The following is a 15,055-nucleotide window of genomic DNA, read 5'->3' as shown; positions in this document are numbered from 1 at the left end:
ACTTGGGAATTAAAAATATATTCTCTTTTATAATTTCTTCATAACAAATTTAAGAAGGTAAAATTATGACCGAAATACAATCGCATAGTTGACGTAGGATTACGTTAGGCTATTTGTTGCGTATTGATTTTGGATATGTTTGAAAAATTCCATTATTAAATTGTTTGATAATAATTTGGTGAACCCGAGGAGAACCGTTTAGTTTTAATATTTGGAATTGTTTTTCACTCCACCAGTGGTATAATCGAACGATAATGGCGGAAGGATTGTGTTTAGTCGTTTGATGGTGTTTATCACGATAAAAAATGCGGAAGTGAAATGTGTATCTGCCCTCTGTGGCCCTGTACGTGATGGGTCCTGCGTTCTGAATGGATAAACTAATGAAAATTATTTCTGGAGGGTTGATGGCTTTTATTTTATTTTTTTTTTATTTAAATCGTTTATTTTTACAGGCTCAGTTACATAGGTTTAAAGGAGCCGAACTTCTTACTGTATTGTTACTAGTATATATACATTTTCCTTAATTCTAATGTTAATAATATAGGAAACCGATTACTCGCGGTCAACTCGAGTTTAGAAGGGTGACATATTTTCTTCAGGAAAAGGAGGGGATATGAGGATATGTTGACAATGATCACACTCACACTCTCAATCACACTCAATTCTTAAACCTATCTTATATCTAATATGTATTTACATTTCATCTCAGTTACATAGGTTTAAAGGAGCCGAACTTCTTACTGTATTGTTACTAGTATATATACATTTTCCTTAATTCTAATGTTAATAATATAGGAAACCGATTACTCGCGGTCAACTCGAGTTTAGAAGGGTGACATATTTTCTTCAGGAAAAGGAGGGGATATGAGGATATGTTGACAATGATCACACTCACACTCTCAATCACACTCAATTCTTAAACCTATCTTATATCTAATATGTATTTACATTTCATCTTAAGAAGGGATCCGATCTCTCACAAAGGAAAAGGAAAAGGAAAAACTAAGGGTATAAGGACAATCACACACGAAGATCGATAGCTTTAAGGAATACATATATTTGGGACATGTAATCAAGGTCTAACCGAGCCAACACGTCTCCCACCGGCACCATGGGCTGCCTTCCTCGGGCCCGAAGGGTGACTACTAAATTCGATCTGGCGACAAGATACAGCTCGCACGACCAAACAACGTGCTCGATGTCGTGGTAACCTTGGCCACAAACACAAAGATTGTTGTCGGCAAGATTAATACGAAAGAGTAGCGCATCTAACGAACAGTGATTGGACATGAGTCGGGAGAAGGTGCGAATAAAGTCCCGACTCAAGTCCAGACTTTTGAACCATGGTTTGAGGCTAACCTTAGGGATAATCGAGTGGAGCCACCGGCCCAATTCATCTTCGTTCCATTTGCGTTGCCTGTTAACTATGGTATTTTTGCGGACTAAAGAATAAAATTCATTGGAGGCGATTTGACGCTGATAAATATCGCCTTCAATTGCACCTACCTTTGCTAATGAGTCAGCCCTCTCATTACCCAGAATTGAGCAATGTGAAGGGACCCAGACAAAAGTAATGACATAACAGCGTCTGGATAAAGCACTCAAAATTTCTCGTATTCTCTCAAGGAAGTACGGCGAGTGCTTTTCCGGCCTCACTGAACGGATAGCTTCGACAGAGCTAAGACTATCCGTTACAATGTAATAGTGTTCAACAGGTCGTGAGGCAACGCTGTCCAGCGCCCAGTGTATCGCTGCCAATTCAGCAATATACATTGAGCAAGGATTCTGAAGACTGTGTGAGGTGCTAAAAAATTCGTTGAACACTCCAAATCCTGTGGACTCATTCATAGAGGACCCATCAGTAAAGTACATATTATCACAATTGATATCCCCATACTTTGCATCGAAGATCGTTGGAACGATCCTCGATAGAAGATAATCTGATGTTCCATGGATATCCTGCTTCATGGACAGATCAAAATGCACAGAGGAATTGATGTAGTCAGGAAAACAAACACGGTTGGGAATATACGAAGAAGGATTAACCTGCATGGAGACGAATTCATGATATGAGCTCATGAATCCAGAATGAAAATTTAGCTCGATCAGCTGCTCAAAATTTCCGATCACCAATGGGTTCATAACCTTACACCGGATAAGGAACCGAAGAGATAATAAATTGAAGCGATCTTTTAGTGGGAGTAGGCCTGCCAAAACCTCGAGACTCATGGTATGCGTTGAGGGCATACATCCCAACGCGATACGGAGACAAAGATACTGAATTCGCTCGAGTTTAATGAGGTGTGTTTTGGCAGCTGATTGAAAACAGAAACTGCCATACTCCATCACTGAGAGAATAGTTGTTCGATACAACATTATAAGATCTTCTGGATGGGCTCCCCACCAGGTGCCGGTAATTGTACGGAGAAAGTTTATTCTTTGTTGACATTTTTTACTCAGATACCTAATATGGGCCCCCCAAGTACATTTAGAGTCGAACCAGACCCCAAGATACTTGAATGACATAGCATGAGTGATCGGTTTACCCAAAAGTTGAAGCTTTGGTTTTGCTGGTTTATGCTTCCTAGAAAAAACCACCATCTCTGTTTTCTCCGTGGAGAATTCGATCCCTAGCCCAATAGCCCAGGTTGAAAAATTGTTCAAAGTATCTTGTAAGGATTCTTGCAGGTCGGATTCGTTTGATCCTACGACAGACACCACTCCATCATCTGCAAGTTGTCTTAGGCTGCAATTTTGTGTAAGGCAATTGTCAATGTCGCTTACGTAGAAGTTGTACAAAAGGGGGCTTAAACATGAGCCCTGGGGGAGTCCCATGTAAGAGACCCGACTTACTGCCGAATCTCCGTGAGAAAAGTTCAAATGTTTCTCACAAAGCAAGTTATATAACATATTATTCAATAGAGGCGGCAGACCCCGAGATTGTAATTTGTCTGACAAAACCTCTATTGAAACAGAATCAAAGGCCCCCTTTATGTCCAAGAATACTGAAGCCATTTGTTTTTTTTCGGCGTAAGCCATTTGAATTTCTGAAGAAAGCAACGCAAGACAATCATTCGTCCCCTTGCCCCTGCGGAACCCATATTGTGTATCTGAGAGTAGGCCATTCGTTTCAACCCATCGATCAAGGCGAAACAAGATCATTTTCTCCAACAATTTCCGTATACAAGACAGCATTGCTATTGGGCGGTACGAATTGAAGTCGGACGCGGGTTTTCCGGGTTTTTGAATAGCTATAACTCGTACTTGTCTCCAATCATCTGGAACAATATTATGCTCCAGAAACCGATTGAATAAGTTCAACAAGCGATGTTTCGCCACATCAGGGAGATTTTTCAGCAAGTTGAACTTAATTCTATCCGATCCCGGAGCAGAATTGTTACATGAAAGGAGAGCAAGAGAGAATTCTACCATCGAAAACTCGGAATCAAGATCGCACCTATCTTGTGGTATATCTCGAATAATTCTTTGCACTGGAGCGGAATCGGGACAAACCTTTCGTGCAAAATTAAAAATCCATCGATGTGAATATTCCTCGCTTTCATTGGATGAAGAGCGATTTCTCATGTTTCGAGCCACTTTCCATAATTTTTTCATTGACGTTTCTCGTGATAAACCTCCCACGAAATTTCGCCAAAAAGCACGTTTTTTCCCTTTGATCAAGTTTTTAAATTGATTTTCAAGGTCCAAATACGTTTGAAAATTCTCAATGGTTCCACGTTTCCGAAAAGCTTTAAATGCATTCGATTTATCTCCATAAAGCTTGGAACACTGGCCATCCCACCATGGATTGGGAGGCCTTCGACGAATAGTGGAACCTGGGATGGGTTTCGTTTGAGCGCGAATCGCGCTGTCATAGATCAAACGAGAAATGAAGTTATACTCCTCCAATGGAGGCAAACCATCTCTGGAATTGATGGCTAGAGCAATCGCGTCCGCATATTTTTTCCAGTCAATGTGTCTTGTGAGGTCCTATGCCATGTTTATTGATTCAGAAGAATTCAACCCATTGGTGATAGAAATTTTGATTGGCAAGTGGTCACTACCGTTGGGATCCTGGATTACATTCCACTTGCAATCTAACGATAGTGAATTCGAGCAAAGCGAGAGGTCAAGAGCACTTGGGTTAGCAGGAGGTTTAGGTACACGTGTTGTTTCCCCAGTGTTCAAAACGGTCATATTGAAGCTGTTACAAAGGTCATATATTAACGATGAACGATTATCGTCGTACGGTTCCCCCCAGGCAGTTCCGTGAGAGTTGAAGTCTCCCAAGATTAATCGTGGCTCAGGAAGGAGTGAGCACATGTCAACAAGTTGCTTGCGGCTAACCGCAGCTCTCGGAGGCCAATACAAGCTGACTATACAGAGGTCTTTGCCTCTGATGTTTGCATGACAAGCAACAGCTTCGATCCCTCCAATAGGTGGAAGGTCAATTCTAAAAAATGAGTGACACTTATTGATCCCCAATAATACCCCTCCGTATCTGTCATCGCGGTCCAAGCGTATTGTATTAAAATCGTGGAAAGAGAGATCATTTTGAGAAGAGAGCCAGGTTTCTGATAGAGCAAAAACATCACAATTGAGTTTATGAATTAGAAATTTGAATGTATCCAATTTAGGGATAAGACTACGACAATTCCGTGCACCCGTGGCCGAGTGGTTAGCGTCATAACTAACATGCCGGGTGTTCGGGTTCGATTCCCGTTCTGGTCGGGGGAATTTTTCGTCAAAAAAATTTCCTCCGACTTGCACTGTGATCACGCGTATTCTAGAGCTTGCCACTCAGAATGCATTCAAGGCGTGTTATTTGGCATAGAAATCTCAACTAAGTACTAATAAAAATGACGCAAGTAATACTACGTTGAGACGGCGAAGTTCCTCTAGGAACGTTAGTGCCATTGAAGAAGAAGAAGAACTACGACAATTCCACTGTAAAACAGTGATATCTCCAACCTCTCTATTTAAATTAGACATCAAGAGAGATAATCATTGCAAGGAGGGGCCATGTTTGCATCAATTGCTGCAAAATTGTCTTTAGTACTGGAAGCATTGCGGTGACAATGGCTCTGATGGAGTCGGAAACATTAAAACACGTGAAGATTTGATCCACAAGGTCAGACAACTTTATAAAGCCCGATTGGGAAGTTGATCTTGACGGAAAAACAGGGACAGTTGGGGTTTTTGATGTCCCCTCGAGTGCTGGTTCGTTCGAAGGTGAACTATTACCACGGAGGCCAGGAGGGACCTGATTTTGCTTATCCGCTGCACTCGATTTTTTGGGCAAGCTAACAGGGGGTATCACCGGAGGGACTTGTCTTTGAACTTTGGGAGTGGTCACATTTTTGCGCCGGGGATTCCCTTGAGAAATAAACGGCGTGCCCCCGTTAGCTGTATCCGCTTCCATTTCGTCAACTGGCAACGTAGCGAAGACATTGTGTGTATTGATTGGTTGTTGTTCTTGAGCCAGTGGAGAAGCGCCCTTCAAAATTTCTGCGAAAGTGCGTTTAGAGCGTTCCCTCAAAGAGCGCTTCTGTTTCTCCCAGCGAGCCTTGTATGTTTCACAAGCTGTGAGCACGTGTGGGGATCCCCCGCAATATGGACACTTATGCTCAGTCGCACTGCAGGATTTCCCCTCATGTTGTTCTCCGCAAGTGGCACATCGTTCTTTATTGGCACAATAAGCAGCCGTGTGACCAACTGACTTGCACTTTAGACAAGTCATTGGCTTTGGAATAAAAAGTCGCACGGCTAACCTCAATTTATCTACCATCACGTAGTCAGGGAGAGCTGAACCAGCGAAGGTGACTCGAAACGAGTTGGACGGCGTAAATTTCTTTTCCTCTCCTTCATGGGAGACTGTTCCGAGCTGGCGGCAACCCAAGATCTTAACAGTCGTCGAGGGCAGTTTTTTAAAACGGCCGGTACCTTCACTCGTAATGTATTCGCACGTCAAGCCCGTTTCGGTTATCATACCCTCAATTTCGACTATGTGAGAGGAAATGTAGACCCGATACTCAATTGTAAAATGCTGATCGACAACAATCTTGTTTGCGTCTTTTCGATCATTCACGACAACTCGCAATTTGTTTGGTCTAACCTTCGAAATTTTCGAAACGGAGGTATACCTTGCCAGATCTTTCGCGATCTGCATGACTCTCAACGCCTTTCCATTTGGCTTAGGCCTGAAGAAAACAACCCAGGGACCAGTTCCGGGCGCATCTTCTGGATAGACCTTTACACGGGGAGTGGGAATAACAGGGGGGAAGGCGAGGACGGGGATTGAGAGTGGGAAGGCGAAGGTTGAGAAGGTGCGGGAAGAACAGAGGGAGAAGACGAGGTTGAAGGTAGAGTGGGATCGTTAACGGCAGATGGGAGATTTGCTAGTTTTTTGGAGGGAGGCTTGGTAGGGTTAGCTGACTCGTCCCCAGAAGAAGTATCTTCCGTATTTGGAACACGTTTGAGTGACTTTTTTTTATCCGTTAGGAGGGAACTAGAGTCAGAGACCTCCATATCCGAAGGTCCCCCACTCTCTGCCATTTTAAATTTTCACTTATATTCTAAGTATTTTTTTAAACAATATTTCACAATAAAATAATTCACAAAAACAAAAACAAAAAATTTATAATTATTAAATATTTTCTCTCAGTATATTTAATGTTATTCACCTATGAACGCACTCCAGTGCAGATGAAAGGGAGCGTGCTGAAAGCTCGTTGGTGGTGGGAATGTGCCTACGACACCACTACACACAGTCGTCGGTGAAAGCTTACCCGCACTGTCACTGTTGGCACGATGACTCGGCGAAATCTCCAATGTCGGCGAAGCAGCGACAAAACAAAAACCAATGCTTGGCTTTCCGAGGATGAAAGCCTCTATCCACTTGCAGGCAGGGCACTTCACTCACTATCCAGATAGCGAAATGAACTCTTCAGCGGCAAAAAAACAACAATCACGCGGTAACCGATAACGGAACTTGGACGCGACTTTCCTTCGTCTGGTTACTTCGGGCAATCGGCGAAGAATGGGGGTGGATGGCTTCTCCATGGTTATTTTCGTTTCAAACCAACGGTACACGAAACTAAATGCGTCAACGCGAGTTTCAATTAGACTCATAATATAACGAAATATACAACACGAATCGGACTATCCGTTCTCGAATGAAGCGCGAACAAACATTTGTGGTAATTGTAACATTTGAAGATTTGAATAATTTGTTTCATCTTTGCTAGTGCTAACAGATAGTGTAACGCTTACACTGCACACTGCGAACAGTGCAAGATCCATACAGCTGAACAGAAAAGATGTATAAAACTCATACTTGCAAACAGTCATAGTCGGACAAGCAATTCATAACCTCGAAACCTAAATATCGCTCACATCGTCTATCGGAAGGTTTACGACTCCGTACCGCGCTTGTTTCTTGTTAGGGTGTTGTAGATCCACAAAAAAATTTCTGCAGTATGTGATGAGGCAGTAGAGCACGTTATGTTATGTCTGACATTTTACCCCTATCAGCAATTCCAAATGAAATCGTCCTAAAAATGCAGATTTTAAAAACTTGTATTTTTGATTCCAATGAAAGTGTGTATTCCGTTTGGGTTGGAGGAAATATGAGTTTTTCACAGCTATTGGGAATTTTTTGACTCAAGCGTAACTTTTGAAAAGGGCGTATTGATTTTAGTAAGAGAAATCGTTGATAATTTATATCTCAAAAATTATGAGTCGAACCGAAAAGGTGTCTTAGAAAGAGTTATAGAGTGTTGATGGTTGAATATGAGAAAAATGTACACTGAGAAAAAAAATTAGTACTCTTTTTTTTATTTACAAAATAAAAATTCAATTTGCAATATCCAAAATACATACTTTTTAATTTTTATTTAAATTCTTTCATACAAAATAGAAGTCATAGAAAATTCAAAAAATTTAAATGTTGGAAATTATTTTTCATGTTGAAAATTAAATTAAAATTTTGGAAATTATAAGAAAATTCATAAAATTTCATGAACATGACGGTATAACACGACAAACATATTAAAAGAGATTATTTACTATAAAAAAGATTATACATTAGAAATATTTTTTTAAATATCTCGAGAATGGTTGCATTTAGAAGGAGATTGATAATAACCTTTTTTGTTTTAAATCACATCAGAATTCATAATTTGTGGCTAAGAATGGTTGTTAACATACAAAAATTCAAAGTTTCGAAAATTCCTAAAAATTCGATGTTCCACAAATTCCGTCAAAAATAGTTTTACCATCTTGGGCCCATTTTTTAAATTTTCTACATGACTTCTATTATATATGAAAAAATTGAAAAAAATTGAAAAAAATACATATTTTTTTATATCGCAAATTAAAATTTTATTTTGTAATTAAAAAAAAGATTACTAATTTTTATTTCTCAGTGTATATTTTTTTCAAATTAAGCCAACAATACTCTATAACTCTTTCTAAGACACTATTTCGGTACGACTCATATTTTTTGAAATATAAATTATCAAAGATTTCTCTTACTCAAACAAAGACGCCCTTTTCAAAAGTTACGCTTGAGTCAAAAAATGAACCATGATGATGTATTTGGAAAAGTTGTAGTAAATTATAAGCAATTTTTTTAAAATTTCATGAACATGACGGTATAACACGACAAACTTGTTAAAAAGGATTATTTACTATAAAAAACAAACAATAAATTAGAAATATTTTTTTAAATATTTCGAGAATGGCTACATTTAGAAGGAGATTGATATTAATCTTTTTTGTTTTAAATCACATCAGGATTCATAATTTGTGACAAAAAATGATTGTTAACATACAAAAATTCGAAGTTTTGAAAATTCCTAAAAATTCGATGTTCCACAAAGTTCGTCAAAAATAGTTTTACCATCTTGGGCCCATTTTTAAAATTTTTTGCATTACTTCTATTTTGTATGAAAAAATAAAAAAAAATTAAAAATATGTATTTTGGATATTGTAAATTGAATTTTTATTTTGTAAATAAACAAAAGAGTACTAATTTTTTTTCTCAGTGTACATTTTTTTCATTTTTAACCATCAATACTCTATAACTCTTTCCAAGACACTATTTCGGTACGACTCATAGTTTTTGAGACAAAAATTATCAAAGATTTCTCTTACTCAAATCGATACGCCCTTTTCAAACGTTACGCTTGAGTCAAAAAATTCCCAATTGCTGTGGAAAACTCATATTTCCTCTAACCCAAACGCTATCCTAATTGCTGCTATAATAAAACGGTGAAGCGAAACGACCACAGTTACAACATGAGTTATTGCAACGGCACCCACGAAGAAGTGATCCATATCTTTTCATGGACGATTTGAAGATTTATATCGATTCACATGGGCAATTAATTCTAGCTATCAGCAGAAACCTCAGCATTGAGTTGGGCCTTGACAAGTGGTGCACTTTTCATCGGCTGAAAGGATAACTAAGCGACATCGGAGGAGTCTACGAGGTCCACGTTGACGATTTAAGCAAAGACATGGTTCGTGGTAAATCTAATAAATATCTCGGATTCCAATGGCTCACTTAGACGCGCCAACTTGACGTCACGGGTGAACCTTAAGACTTTCCTAATCACGGACAAGGTACGCGTGATCAACTTCTTCGAGATTCCCCTACTAAACCTTCCGTTTTGAAGTGGTAGAATGGAGCAAAGCTGACCTCTAAGAACTTGAGAGGAGGATGAAAGAGTCATCATTATGATAATCTTCCAAAACGAAAATCAGAAGATAACTTTAGGAACGACTCAAGAATGGAAGTAAGAATGAGGATTAGTTGTAAAGAATCGATTGTGCTTTATAAACAGCAATTCCATAAAAATAGAAGTCTTAGCTTTCCAAAAATGATAAAAATAGATCTATTTGGATTCGACTACAAAGGGTTAAAACAGTATTCTAATAAAATATGTCAAACTAATATCTAAGGGGAAGTTTTTAATAATAAATACAATTTTTAAGAGTTTTTTTAACAGTGTGTTTAATAATACTAGAAAGATCATAGAATTTCCAACAATACCATATTGTAATCAGACAGCTGGATCTCGAGTTGCTTTTTTGTAAAGAATGATCAATGATTTTGGTTACACCCTTCCAAGATTCGATCGCTATGAAATTGGTATTATGAAAATAAAAATTGTAAAATGTTAAGTTAAGTTAAAAAAGTACACATTTAAAAAAAACGAAGAGGGTTGGGACAGTGGCCGGTTGATTTGACGTGATTTTGCTCTTTGAAAACCATTTACGTTAATTACTTCTCTAAGCTGTCACCCATTTTTGAAGGCATTTCCTTGCAAGGTAATTATGCGAAAAAGACATCCACTACACTGCAAAAGTGAATTAATCCGGTTTGTTTCTATAGGTTTGTATTCACGCGATTTTTGTTCGGATCCTAAACAGGTACATAATAATTATGCAAATAGTGGTTTCTACTTTTTTCCGTTACCATACCTTCTCCTGGTGCCTTGTAATTTGTTCGAAACCTACTGATTCTAGGAAGCTGACTACACATCGGGTCCATGAGCACATTAGTAAGATAGCGATCTGACCTCATTCAACACTCGTAGGACCCTCATCCGTTGGTCGAATGTCCGGCTGGGAAAGGTTCAAGGGTGGGCTGCACAGGCGACCAAAATTCAGGTCATGCTGCAGCCACACAGATTTAGCTCCAGCATTCCCGTATTGTTATAGGTATAGCAGCTCACGGAACTGCGCGTGATATTCAGAACGATTTCCTTTCCTTTCACTTTAATGCTGTCTGGCTGCAGTTTATTTTATGTACATATAATATTATAATGCCTACCTTCCACGGTTTGCTGTAGCTTTCGGATGTGTTTTTTTCGCGAGTGAGTTTTTACAGAGCTTTGGAGTGCCCTATGAGTGGACTTACCCCGAGCAGAGCGCGTACTTTTCTCATAATGATCAGTGACAGTGAAGAACAGTGACTTCCGGATAACAGCTTTGGAGTTTTAATGTGCACATAAAAGCAGAGTGTGTATTGTTTAAATAAAAACTCATAAATAATTCGGTCAGCATTTAGTTGTAATGACTATAGCAAACTAGTTGGTCGCTAATACATGTGGGCGGTAGCGATAAAACTCATTCTTCCTTTGGTCAAAGATGCGAAAGATAATTTTTTGTTTCGAAATTGGTGGGTTAGATCTTACCACTATAGTTAAAGCTTGAATCACTAATGCGCTGCAGCTCTACTGTGTACACAACGGTTCCATTTATGTTTTTCGCAAATCCATTTTTGCACCGCTACCGCTTTTTTTATTTGGATGGGTCTCGAGCGGGAATCGCCACTCATGGCTCCGTCCACATATGATCAATTAACAATTAAAGCTGAACCGTTAATGAAGCGTCGATAAAATCAGCCGTTAGCGAATCCGGAGGGTTGCCAAATGGAGAGCATATTTCCTGCCGATGGCGGCTTCGTATGCTAGTTAGGAAAGGTCATTTCCACTGGCTGTCTCATTTGCATTTGCACATATAATGGTGAATGCTAATTTGGATTAACGTAATGTTTGTTTTTTTCTTTTTCGATAGGCTTTCGCGATCGTTAATAATAGGATAACGTGAATCGATTACAACGGTGCTGTTGTGGTAAGTGAGAAACGCGTATGCTTTTTTTTTCATTCTAAAACATTATTTTGTTAAACTATTGAACGTTCCTAAAGGAATTCCGCCTACTTAGCATAGTATTACTTGCGTCATTTTTATCAGTATTTGATTGAGATTACTATGCCTAATAACTAGCTTTGACTGTATTTTGAAGTGGCAAGTTTAAGAATATGCGTGTACCAGTGCAAGTCGAAGCTTAGTTAGTTAGATTAGGTTAGTTTTGAGGACAATCTTCTTCTTCTTCTTGTTTTTCTTCTACCTCAAATTGAAATTGGATTCCAATTTTGTGAACATATCTCTGAAATTGTTTGATTTTGATCAGTATAGTTCTTTCAATTGTTGAGAGGTCAGAATCAGAGATTTTTTGAAAAGACATTCTTGAGTATAGTTATTTGAAGTCCTAGCAGACATGTTTTAATCATCAATCTAAAAGCATCCACGTTGGTAAACCATGGTTTAAGATTGAGGACAAAATACTGAAACAGTATTCACTAATTTGCTTCCTGACCATTACCGTTGCAATTTTTTAATTGCCTTCCACGAAGAATTGAAAAAAAAAATCTAGCGAAATTTTGCTTCCACAACAACATTACAGAGAAATAGAACATTGTTCTAGTTCAATGGTCAAAGATTCGTGTGTACCAGTGCAAGTCGAAAGAATCCAGTTCAAAGAATTATTCGGGGATCAATACATTTGAAAATTTTTGAATTATGGTTTTACTTTGAACCGGGATTTCACTCAGGCAAGTTTTAGGCAAAGTGTAGCCTGCTGGATTTACGCACACTATACACAATAGCAACACGATGCAACACGAGTCAAATAAAAACAAGTGACGATTGTCCCTGCTGATTGCCGTCCTTTGGATCGTATTTCGTTAAAAGGAGAAGGAGAACCGGGTGAACCCAGACCTAATGACCATGGTCTAAGAAGGGTCGGAATCAGTGTTGTCACACGTACAGATTTATCTGGAATGGTACAGTGTTTTTTTTTGGTTATTTTTGATACAGATTCTGTACGGTACAGAGTACAGATTTTCGTCAAAAAGTACAGATTTTTTCCATTTGTGAAATTTCTTTCATTTGAACAAAGCAACATCGAGGTACATGACGACTTTTACGCCGCAGTATCGCTTGGTGCTGCTGATCATAAAAGCGTTGACAATGCAATGATTGATCAGTTTCATAAGCACGAAATTCCTTACAAGAAACGTCTGAAAGAATTTGCGTCGGACGGTGGGACGTATGTTTTTCCCCAGATTAGCAGATTGAATCGTTTGTTCCACGCTGAAAAACCTGAATTCACGATGCTACATGAAGAGCTGAAAGATTTTTATTTGATCATTCTCACTAATATCTGTGAGGAATCTTACGTTGTTTCAATGTCCAATGCTAATAAAATTTGAAATTCATTTTAAAAGCGATAAGAATTTTAGGTTGGAATAGCAGCAGAAGAAATTATCAGAACAATGGACAGCGAAAGGTAAACCATTTCAAAGGATATTTGTTGCAATTTTTTCGTGGATCTGAGCAAACAAATGAGAAAAAGATTCTATTTTGATGATTCCACGCTCAAGCCTACGGCAATGTTAAATCCCAGAAACTTTTCCAGTTTGATTAGCATTAACGTTGTGTTAGAAGCGTTTCCAGGATTCTACAATGGGAATGTACAAGATGTGCAGAATTAACTCTGTAGCCTAAAACTAAAATTACTACGCAAGGAAATCACAATTTCAGAAAACGAGCATGTGCAGGGTTGGTGGACAAAAAATGGATGCCTAAAATGAATTGACGGTTCGCTCGGCTTTTCGGCGCTTCGATGCCTTGTTTGTAACGTTCTCATTACACCACACTCCTAGGAAACTGTCAAGCGATTTTTTTCTGAATATAATCAGAACAAAAATAAGCTTTGAAATCTGCTCAGCAACGATACGATAAACGCTATTTTGAGATCAAAGGATTTGGTCAAATATCGTGGTGGCAGCTCGAAAATTTAAAAAAAATGCAATTAAGTATGCAAAACTATGTATAAGCATCATCAAACACACGAATGACTTATAAATGTAAATGTAGTGTTTGTAGTAAATAAATGAGTATGTTTAACGCTTATAAATTATAAATTAATTAATACATTTTTTCTCTACAACGAATATTTTCGATGGCACAGATTTTTGGGAAAAAAAATTACAGATGAGAAATATTTTTGACCCCTCTGGTACAGATTTAAATGTGGCAACACTGGTCGGAACATTGGTGTCGTGATCAGGATTTTTCTGCAGGTCCAAAGGTAATCGGATACGTCTTTTAGTTCGATATTAGTAGATACATTTGCGATACAATCGTGATACAATTGCAAGCTTTCAAAACCATCGTCATTTGGTAGTTTGCTTTTTTTTGCACGACGGTTTGAAATGATTATTTGGATCAAAGTAGATATCGATTCCGAAAACTAGCTCGCTTGAATCAATCTGGATCTCTGGAGGACTAGTTGATATCTGCGCCGTTAATTTTTGTGCATCTCGAACGCATTTGCCGAGCGACACTTCTCCGAGCGTCTGTTCGCCATGTAGGTGCGGCTCAAAACAGCGTCTGTTCCCCATGTCAGGGGCGGCTGACCACTGTCTTCGTGTCAGCGGTTCGGTGGTGCGATCGTTTCAAGGTGGGTATACCATCTACTAGAGCTGCGGCAACACACACGAGCTGGGTCCAGCTTTCATCGTGATGGGGGAGATGCAGAAACTGGTGATTTGTTGGTGGCCGATCAATGAAAGAATGTGCAGATGGAGTATGCGAGGCCACTTCTTCAACATCAGCATTATCAACGTCCACAGCCCCCATTTAGCTAGCAGCGATGACCACAAAGAAGATGCACAGCTAGAGCGTGAATACAATCGCTGCCCAAACAACAAAATCGTCATCGGTGATTTGAACGCTTAGGTCGGCCAAGAGGAGGAGTTCATACCGGCAATTGGTAGGTTCAGCGCCCATCAGCGAACCAACGAAAACGGCCTAAGACTTATCGACCTCGCTGCCTCCAAGAACATGTCCATACGTAGCACCTTCTTCCTGCACAGCCTCCAATACCGTTACACCCGGAGATCACCTCAATTAACAAAAACACAAATTGACCACGTTTTGATTGACGGTCGGCACTTCTCGGATATCTATCGTGGCGCTAACATCGATTCAGACCACTATCTGGCGATGGCAAACTGCGTTCTAAACTGTCAGTCTTCAATAACATAAAACACCAGCACTCACCACGGTACCTCTTACGACGACTGCAGGAACGTTGCTGCAACATACTCGCACGTCTTAAAGCTGCGTTACCGGGGGTAGACGAACTGAATGCTGCTCCCCTCGTTAAATGCTGGAAGACCTTGAAAGCAGCAATTTG

General features: G+C 39.2%; 1 protein-coding gene across 3 annotated transcripts in view; it reads left to right on the top strand.

The window, feature by feature from the left end:
- The window catches only part of LOC129778803 (CDC42 small effector protein homolog), a 103,678-nt gene that overhangs the window by 28,454 nt on the left and 60,169 nt on the right, over positions 1-15,055 (top strand). For 2 of the 3 annotated variants that reach the window (XM_055785912.1, XM_055785911.1), the window contains exon 3: positions 11,587-11,643. The exons of the other annotated variant lie outside the window; for it this stretch is intronic. The gene's annotated coding sequence lies outside the window, so the exon portion shown is untranslated. The remainder of the gene's footprint in view (positions 1-11,586; positions 11,644-15,055) is intronic. 3 annotated transcript variants of the gene reach the window in all.

Source organism: Toxorhynchites rutilus, chromosome 3 (assembly GCF_029784135.1).
Source record: "Toxorhynchites rutilus septentrionalis strain SRP chromosome 3, ASM2978413v1, whole genome shotgun sequence".
Taxonomy (NCBI): Eukaryota; Metazoa; Arthropoda; class Insecta; order Diptera; family Culicidae; genus Toxorhynchites; species Toxorhynchites rutilus.
This window is presented reverse-complemented; position numbering and strand designations above follow the sequence as displayed.